The sequence below is a fragment of the Cebus imitator genome, unplaced genomic scaffold (genome assembly GCF_001604975.1).
Source record: "Cebus imitator isolate Cc_AM_T3 unplaced genomic scaffold, Cebus_imitator-1.0 Scaffold349, whole genome shotgun sequence".
Taxonomy (NCBI): Eukaryota; Metazoa; Chordata; class Mammalia; order Primates; family Cebidae; genus Cebus; species Cebus imitator.
The window spans coordinates 839,575-849,405 of NW_016107664.1; the positions used below are offsets into that span (position 1 = coordinate 839,575).

Sequence of the window (9,831 nt, forward strand, 5' to 3'; positions counted from 1 at the left end):
AAAAAAAAAAAAAAAAAAAAAAAAAACAGGAAAGGAAATATGTGAAGCTTTCACGACAGCGACAGCAGCAGGCACAAAAACCTTGTACTTGTTGCAAAATACCTTTTTATCATATTGAAAATGCAGCTTTTATGAGAGTACCAGGTTGCTATAAGAAAGGCATACCTTTCCAATCTGTCCCTGGGTCTAAGGACAAAAAGCCATACCTTTAGACTCTAATGTGATTCCAGAAAAAGCAAAGTCATTATATGGCAACTTAAAGCTAAAAGGAAGGTGAAGGATCTAAAGCTGGAGAATTTAATGCCAGCAAAGCATGGTTTGATAATTTTTGAAAGAGGTTTGGCTTTTTAAATGTCAAAACATGAGAAGCAGCTTCTGCCAACCAAGAGGCAGCAGGTAAATTCCCAAAAGCCATTAAGAGAATCATTGAAGAGAAACGATATCTGCTTGAACAGATTTTTAATCCAGACAAAATTTTCCTATTCTGGAAAAATTTTAAAAATCACAAGAGACTTTTGTTGGTAAGGAAGAAAAGCAAGCACCAGGATTTAAGGCTGTAAAGGAATAGGCTAACTCAACTATTTTATGCAAGTGCAGTTGGATTTATGATCATGGCTGCCCTTATCTATAAAGCTGCTAATCCCCAAGTCTTGAAGGGAAAAGATAAACACCAGCTGCCAGTCTTTAGGTTATTGTACAAGAAGAAGGCCTGGACAACAAGAACCCTTTTTCTGGATTGCTTTCATCAGTGCTTTGTCCCTGAAATCAGAAAGTACCTTTCCAGTAAAGGATTGGTTTTTAAAGTTCATTTGATATTGGATAATGCCCCTGGCCACCCCAAACCCCATGAGGTCAAAACCGAAGGCACTGAGATGGTCTACTTGCCACCAAACACAATGTCTCTAATTCAGCTTCCTGATTGGGGGCCATAAGGACCTGGAAGGCTCATTACATACAGCACTCTGTGGAAAGGGATGCTGTGGAGGATCCCAATAGAAGGAGCATCATGAAAACTTTAAAGGCTTACATCATTGACGATGCCACATTGTTATAGAAAAATCTGTGAAAGCGATTGTGCCCCAAACAATAAACTCCTGCTGGAGAAAACTGTGTCTAAATGTTATGTCATGACTGTGTCACAAAATTTATGACATAGCCAATCAAGGAAATCTTGGAAGAGGTTGTGGATGTGGCAAAAAAATTTTAAAAAGTGGGAGGGGGAACAAAAGTCTGCTTGATAGAGATCAGTGCGTCTGAACTGATGCAGGGGGATGAGAAAGGAGACCTAGAAGAAGCAGAGCCGTAAAACAAAGTGACATTAAATAATCTAGCAGAATGGTTCTTATTCTTCAAGACTGTTTTTGACTTCATTTACATCATAAACTCTCCTATGATATGAGCACTAAAACTAAAGCAAACAGTGGAAGAAGGATTGGTACCATATAAAAACATTTTTAGAAAAATGAAAAAGCAAAAAAATCTAATTACAGTGCATTTCTGTAGCTCCATTGAGTGTGCCTGCTTTTCCTGCCTCCCTTCCACTTCCTCCACCTCTTTTTCCTCTGCTACCCCTGAGACAGCAGGACCAATCCTTCTTCTTCCTCCTCCTCTTCAGCCTACTCAACATGAAAATGATGAGAATGAAGATCTTATGATGATCCACTTCCACTTAATGACTAGTAAGTGCATTTTCCTTCCTTACAATTTGCTTAACATTTTCTTTTCTCTAGCTTACTTTATCATAAGAATACAGTATATATTACATATAACATATGTGTTAATTGACTATTTTGTTATTGGTAAGGCTTCCAGTCAAGTAGGCTATTCGTAGTTAAGTTTGTGGGAGTCAGAAGTTGGATTTTCAGCTGCACACAGTAGGAGTGGGGGAGTTGGTTCGGTGCCCCGATCCCTGTGTTGTTCAAGGGTCGACTGTATAACACACTAAACTGTAATGGATTATTTGTGTACTGAGAGGTAAATTTCAGGTGTTGGCATTTTATGAAATTTCTCTGTTCATAAATGAGATGGCAATGTAGTTTTTTGATGTGATTATTGCTATTTTGGTACCACTGATCTTATAAAATGATTTGGGTAGCTTTTCTGTGCCACCCGTGAGAATTATCTTTTTATGTTTAAAATAAATTACCTCTAACCTTTCTGTAAGGTCATTCTTACCAGTTTCTTCCATAGTGGTGATAAAGTTTAGATGGCAAACATTTAGGATGTGGATTTTTTTTTTTTTTTTAATCCTGGCTTCACAACAATAGTGTGACCTAGGGCACATTTTTAAAGCTTGATACGGTTCATTTTTCTCACCTATAAAATGTGAATAATAGGTCTAAAGTTGTCATGAGGGTTTCATGAGATAATTAAGTATGTAGTTGAAAAAAGTGTCTGACACAGAATAAGCATTCAATAAATGGGAAGATTATTTATTTTTTCCCCAAAGTTTTTGTCCTATCCAGGTAATTGGATTTTTTAATCTCCCTTTTTTTCCCTTTGTTTTTCCTGTTTTCCTTGGAATTTCCCTCTTAGCTTCCTGTGTGTGATTGGCTGACTACTTTGTATAAGGTAGTCCTAGAAGATAGTAAAAATTCCAAAAAATTTTGGTGACCGGGCCCCAAAGGTGACATTTTCTCGCTTCTCTTTACTCTCTAAGTTGTATATAATGAGCATATGTTACTTTTACAGTCATGAAAAAACATGGAGGGTAAGAGGACCTCAAGTCCCACCTGTGCCTGTGTGTGTTGGGAGGTGATGAACACGAATGGTAGGATTAGGCGTACACAACAACATTCAAGATCGCCCTTGGAATTGGGCCCGTGCTAAACAGATTTGTAGTGAGCCTGTGCTAAACAGATTTGTAGTGGAGAATGTAATTGATAATACTCAGTTGTCATTAAACATGATTTCAGGTAATATATTTTTATGTTCAGTGCCAGAGGGATCCTTTAAATTTAAAAAGTGACATTCTCAATGCTTTACTTACATGGAAAGGATCTTATAATATATACCAAGAGGTTAACCTGACTGGATGGATGTGGGGTGCCACATATAGCAAGTCAGAATTTAAAAGATTACTAGTTTATATTTTCTTTCTTTTTAAACTGTTCCCTGTTACTCCATAAAAAGAATTGGCTCTTCACCCACAGTTCCACAAAGTAAGAATTCAGCAGGTGGTCTGTAAAAGAGCTGTAGTAAAGGTTAATTGGCACAAAGAGAATCTTTGTTGCTGTAGAGTCAGTCTTTAGCTTTATCTTTCTGGTTTGTAAAAATAATGTCAATACTTAATTTTCAAGGCTTTGACTGATCAGTATGTCTTCTTATAAATTTTGAGTTTTAGCCAGCTTGTCCCAATGCTGTGAAGAAAAAAAAACATTTTGGGGGGGAAAAATCACTTCAATCCTTCTCTGTAGCAGTTCAGACCATTAACTTTCTTTTCTCTTCTTTCCCATTTGCGCCCCATTCCCACTCTTTCTGATGCCAGGTATTATCCCCATCTTAAACTTTTGTGTTTTTTTGTGATTCATTGGTCATCCATATCAGGAAATTGATTTACCCTTGAAGTTGGTAGTGAAAAAATAATATTCTTTAAAACTCAGGCTATTTTAATTGAATATCTTGGAATTTTTTTTATAGTTTCTAAACTTGAACTATTTTGAGGTTCCAAATCAAGTCAACTCAGGATTTTAACTCAAGTTCATAGTGAAAGCCAGTAGACTAAATATATGTGTCTACCTCCTCTTATCCCCAACTCCCCGTGAAAAGACAGGAAAAAGAATTTACAGACAGAAATGTGTAATTCTGTAATAGCAGTGAGAATGGGAACAGATGGAGTGACCATCAGCAAAGCAGAGACTTTCTAGGTTGTAGAAGACAGAAAACAGATGGTGCTGATGGATGAAGCAGGGCAAAGGAAGCCCCAACCCAACATTCCCAGGAGGGAGGCCTGTAAGTGGAATCTATTCTTCCTCACTGAGTCTTGAAGAGACTTTAAGCAATGAATCAGTAGGAACAGAGAGCAGAAGGGATGATAGGACGTGCTATTAATTAAAGGTGTATACATGAAAAGCTAGCTCGATATCCTACCTACACACCCAGCCCATACAAAGATTGCAGCAACATTGGTTCCCATGCTAATTTTGGAAATCTACTTCAAAAAACATTTCTTTTTGAATTCACAGCCTGGGTGAACTAGGAGTTCTAACGAACATGTTAGCAACCCAGGATAAACTCTAATTTGTTGTAATATTTGGAGAAGGAGCCAACCTGTCAACCTGTTTCTTGTCCATGAACCATAAAGTGAAACTTTGAAATGCCACATGACAGAGGAAACTTACTATAGTGGAATGGGAGAACAGTATGTAAGTAGCAGGTTTTTAGAAAGAATACTCATTGCCAGTAGGGATACTAGCAATACTAGCATAGTTACATGTGCCGGAGTACAGCACTTTAAAAAAGCAGTTGGACAATGTGCATAGATGGTCATAATTTTGAAGAATTCAAAACAGCTCTAATGTCTTACATTATGGTATATGGTAAGTAAATTGCTTTGTGTCTACAGGATGATATATTACATAGCCATTAAAAATTATAGCTATGAAGTCAATAAAACAACATAAAAAGGCAAGTGTGACAAGTGGGAAGGAATGCAAAAGGGAAAATGATGTATTAGGATTTAATACGTTCTCTCCCCTCCTCCTCTTGCTCCATCTCTACTTGATTCTAAGATCTTTGAAGTCAAGAATCCTGACTTGCTCATCTATGAACCTACCCCCCAACCCTTTCCCAATGCCGAGCACAGTACCTGACTCAAGAAATATATGTTGGTGCACAATATAGGCATAGGAAAAAGAAAAAGGAGATCCAGAAGCACACCGAAAGATCAGAGACACAGCTATACAAAGAGAGAGCCAACTTACTGATGAAACGTGTATTAAAGAGTGGGATTTAACAGATGTCTTTATGTAAACCAGAGGCTGTGCTCAGATTTTTCTTTTAAAATACCTCGTTCATGAGCCAGACACAGTGTCTTATGCCTGTAATATCAGCACTTTGGGAAGCCAAGGTGAGAAGTTCACTTGAGACCAGCCTGGGTAACATAACGAGACCCTGTCTGAACAAAAAAATAGAAAAAATTAACCAGGCATGCCTGTAGTCCCAACTACTCAGGAGGCTGAGGCAGGAAGATTGCTTGAGCCCAGGAGTTCAGGGCTATGGTGAGATATAATAGCACCACTGCACGCCAGCCTGGGTGACAGAGTGAGACTCTATCTCTCTTTTTTTTTCTTTTAAAGTCTACTAGTAAACTTTCTGTCACTATTCTAATACATGGTCTTAATCAGTTAAGCAAGTGCCCTACTCATTTTTAAACTGGATCATTCAGGCATGGTTAATTCAGTTATTTTCTGTGGGTGCATTTTTTTAAATTAACAAATCTTTCGTACACAATATGAAGTTCATAAATATATCAATAAGAGAAACTCAAACTACCAGGCTATGTACTTAATTTGTAGCTCATACATAGACTCTAAAGCAGGTATAATTTACATAAATTATTCTTTTAAAAATTGGATCTATTAAGCATCTAAGCCTGCCCAGGCCAAAGTACAGTTGTTCAATATTAGCTCACTGCAGCCTCAAATTCCTGAGCTTAATGATCTTCCCGCCTCAGTCTCCTGAGTAGCTAGGAGTACAGACGTGTACCACCACATCTGACTAATTTTTTTTTTTTTTTTGTAGAGACAGAGTTTCACTATGTTGCCCAGGCTGGTCTCAAACTCCTGGTTTCAAGCGATCCTCCCATCTCAGCCTCCCAAAATGCTGGGATTAACTGTTATGAGCCACCGTGCCCAGCTGAACATTATTTCTTCATTCAATTTTGTAGCTGTTAAATTCAGTAAATAAAAACATGTATTTAATTTCCAAATAAGTAATACATTCACATGGATCAAAATCAAAAGGTTATGTATCCTTCCAGAATTAGCACAGGAATATGGAAGCACACATATATTTGTACAATTAATTATTAATGCTTTTCTAAACTACATAATCCTATTTTGAAATCACATGAGTTTAAAAACAAATATTAAAATATAAATAGCAGTTTATGAGTCTTTTATTTACCTTTTCACCTTTCAAGTTCTACCTTATTATTTCTCAATATTGCTGAAAACATTCAGGTAATTATCTGGTAGCAAAACTACTGAGGTTAGGGTAAGAAAACTGCTTATTCATAGGCTACTCTCATATTTTTCTTTTTATATTTTGATCTTTTAAAAGATCAGTATTGATTTCCAGCATTTCCTTGCACTAACTCTTCTCTCCCCTCCCACTCCTACCTGGTCCCACAGAAGCTGCTTGTTCCCCTTCTTTTCCTTACCTATATTCACTCCAGCTAGGAGGTTGGTTATTTTGGCTTAAATTCTCACTTTCCTTTACCCCTCACATCTAATCTAGTTCATTTGACTCTTTTTTTCTTAATATCATTTAGATCCCTCCATTCCTCCTCCCTATTTCTAACTCAAGTTATCATTGACCTGTAGCCTTCCACCTGTTCTTCCTGCCTTCTGAGTCCCAGTGTCTCCTCACTTTTTAAAACTCCTGGTGGTTCTCCATTGCATAGCTGTGATTACAGGCTCCCACCACAACACCTGGCTAACTTTTGTGTTTTTAGTAGAGATGGTATTTCACCATGTTAGTCAGGCAGGACGATCTCCTGACCTCAGGTGATCTGCCCGCCTCAGTCTCCCAAAGTGCTGGGATTACAGGCGTGAGCCACTGTGCCTGGCCTTATAGCTTCCTTTCTTACTGTCACCTCAAGGTTCACTTGATTTGCTAATGTTTTATCTTTGAAGTCTCAGCCATCACTTTCTGATGTGTTTTATAAATTTTTTAATAAATTTTAACTGTGGTGAGGGCTTTACCTTTGTGCTACTGGTAATGATTTTGCGCAGACTGGGGACTGAATATATGTGGCATATAAAGTTAGAGTCTTCTAAAAAGATGCCTGAATATTTGTTACCCTTTATTGAATACTTAATTGTGTGTATTAGATATCTTACATATGCTGTTTTATTAATATTAACCTTAGTGTTAAAAATAAGCTAAAACCCAGGGAGATAAAGTAATTTGAGCCTTCATGATGTTAAGATTCTGTGCATTGATGTCTGACAACATGTCTGGCAAGTCTTATAAATAAATTTTATTTTGCAGACAAGGCAAAATGTTAAGCCATCTTTAAGCCATTGCCATCCATATGACACTGGTGTTGAAATCTTTTGTCCGTTAAAAAATGTCGCTGCCTGGAATCTTGGCTTTGGTCTTTGCATGGGAGGCGGGTGGGGCTTGGATCAGTAAGTCTGGTTCCCACCTCCTTGTCTCAGAGAGGAGGCAGGAGCCCCAGGGCCGGCTGGTGTTTGTACATTGCACAGAAACTTGTGTGGGTGTTTTAGTAAAAAACATGAATGGAAAAAAAAAAAAGTTTGTTTTGTCTTTTTAGTGAGTTTTAAGAGTTCTTAGTTCAGTCTTTGCTATTATTTTGTGTTCTCCTTACTCAGTACGGAATAATTTGAAAATACTAAGTTGTTATGTTTCAAAAGTAGAAAACTGCCTCAGGGATTTTCTTACGTTGAATGTTGTTCCTATGGAGTTTGATTGCATATTTAAAATGGAGGTCTTAACTGTTTAGGGTATCAGTTATAACTAATGTCATTTTTTTGACTGGACTTCCTTCCATCTCTTTATAATAAATTATTAACTGAATAATGTCTTTATTTATAAATATTAAAAACATAGTGGTTACTTTGCCACTTAAGTTTGTCAGACATTTTTGGGACACCAAAAGCATAAAGAAAAACACTCATCAAAAAACATGTCAAGAAAATATAAGCTACAAAATGGAAGAAAAGATTATCAATATACATCTCTGGAAAGGATTTGATTCAGAATATATAAAGAACTCTTAAAACTCACTAAAAAGATAGAACAAACATTTTTTAATGGACAAAAGATTTCAACACCAGAGTCATATGGATGGCAATTAACTACATGAAAAGAGCTCAACATGATTAGTTATTAGGAAAATGTAAATTAAAACTATAATGAAATGCCACTACATATTCACTAGACTGCCTAAAATTAAAAGCCTGGGACAGTACCAGGATGTGAAAGCAACTGGAAATCTTGTACGTTGTTAGTGGAAATGCAAAAAAGCACAGACTCTTTGGAAAACATTTCAACACACACCATACAACCTACCAGTTCTGATCCTATTTGTTTACCCAAGAAAAATGAAAACGTGTGTATACATAGACCTGTACACAAAGGCTTATGGCTGCTTTACTCATAAAATTTTTTAAAAATGGAAACAACATAAATAAATCATGATATATCCAGACAATGGAATACTATTCAGTAATTTAAAAAAAAAAAGATGCATGCACTGATACATGCAACAATATTTGTGTGTCTCAAAAGCCTTGCCTAACGGAAGCCAGGCATAAAAAGCTACATATATTATGATCCAAAAGGCAGAAGAGTAAGGCCTGAAGTCCTATCAGTGGCTACCAGTGTGATGGAAAAGATTGTCTACAAAGGGGCAGGAGGAAACTTTTTGGGGTAATAGAAATGTTCTGTATCTTGATTGTGATAGTAGTTACATGACTGTATACTTTTAGCAAAACTCATTAAACTATACATTTAGAAGGGTAAATTTTATTGTATGTCAATCAACCTTCCCTTAAAGAAAAAGTTCAAGTCAGTTTTCAACATATGGCAAAACCCTGTCTCTACTAAAAATACAAAACAAAAATTAGCTGAGCATGGTGGCACACGCCTGTAATCCCGGTTACTCAGGAGGCTAAGGATGCTTGAGCCTGAGAGAAGGAGGTTGCAGTGAGCTGAGATCACGTCTTTACACTCCAGCCTGGGCTACAGACTGAGAATCTGTCTCAAGAAAAGAAAAGAAATTATCTTCACAAATTTTATGACAAAGAAAGCTTTAGGAGACAGATCAGATGACTTCTGAGTCAGGTCCTTTGTATTTTGACTTACTAGATTTTTTTTTAATCATGAAGATATTTTAAATTTTCATAATTAATAGCCTTTTTACTGGCAGAGCTTTGTATCTTTACCAAAATACACTCTGTTTGTTCCAAGAACAGGATGTCTTTATTTATTCAAGTCATCCTTTATGTTACTTATTATTAAAATGTCTTCATGTATATCTTACACGGTTATCGCTAATTTTATTCTTAGTTATATACTCTCTGTGAGTGAGGTTGTAAATGTATATGTTATATTGATTATATAACCATTTACCCTTTGAAATCTATTATTTGTAGTAATTTTTCAGTTGCTTCCTTTGGTCTTTCTAGGTATGAAATCACATTATCAGTTAATAATGATCATTTGCCTCTTAATTTTTTTTTTCTAATGTGGTACTACTTCCAGAACAGTGCTAAGTAAGAGTGATGCTAGTGGCCACCCTTATCTTACTCCTGATGTTAATGGAAGTGCTTTTATTTTATCATTAAAAATGATTTTTAGGCCGGGCGTGGTGGCTCAAGCCTATAATCCCAGCACTTTGGGAGGCCGAGGCAGGTGGATCACAAGGTCAAGAGATCGAGACCATCCTTGTCAACATGGTGAAACCTCGTCTCTACTAAAAATACAAAAAATTAGCTGGGCATGGTGGCGTGTGCCTGTAATCCCAGCTGCTCAGGAGGCTGAGGCAGGAGAATTGCCTGAACCCAGGAGACGGAGGTTGCGGTGAGCCGAGATCGCGCCATTGCACTCCAGCCTGGGTAACAAGAGCGAAACTCCATCTCA

At 37.0% G+C, this 9,831-nt stretch overlaps 1 protein-coding gene across 3 annotated transcripts in view; it reads left to right on the forward strand.

Moving 5' to 3' along the window:
* Nucleotides 1-9,831, forward strand: part of RALA (RAS like proto-oncogene A) — an 82,855-nt gene that overhangs the window by 40,514 nt on the left and 32,510 nt on the right. Inside the window, exon 1 of one of the 3 annotated variants that reach the window (XM_017506161.2) lies at nt 1,621-1,679. The exons of the other annotated variants lie outside the window; for them this stretch is intronic. The gene's annotated coding sequence lies outside the window, so the exon portion shown is untranslated. Of the gene's footprint in view, nt 1-1,620; nt 1,680-9,831 lie in introns of those variants that run through there. 3 annotated transcript variants of the gene reach the window in all.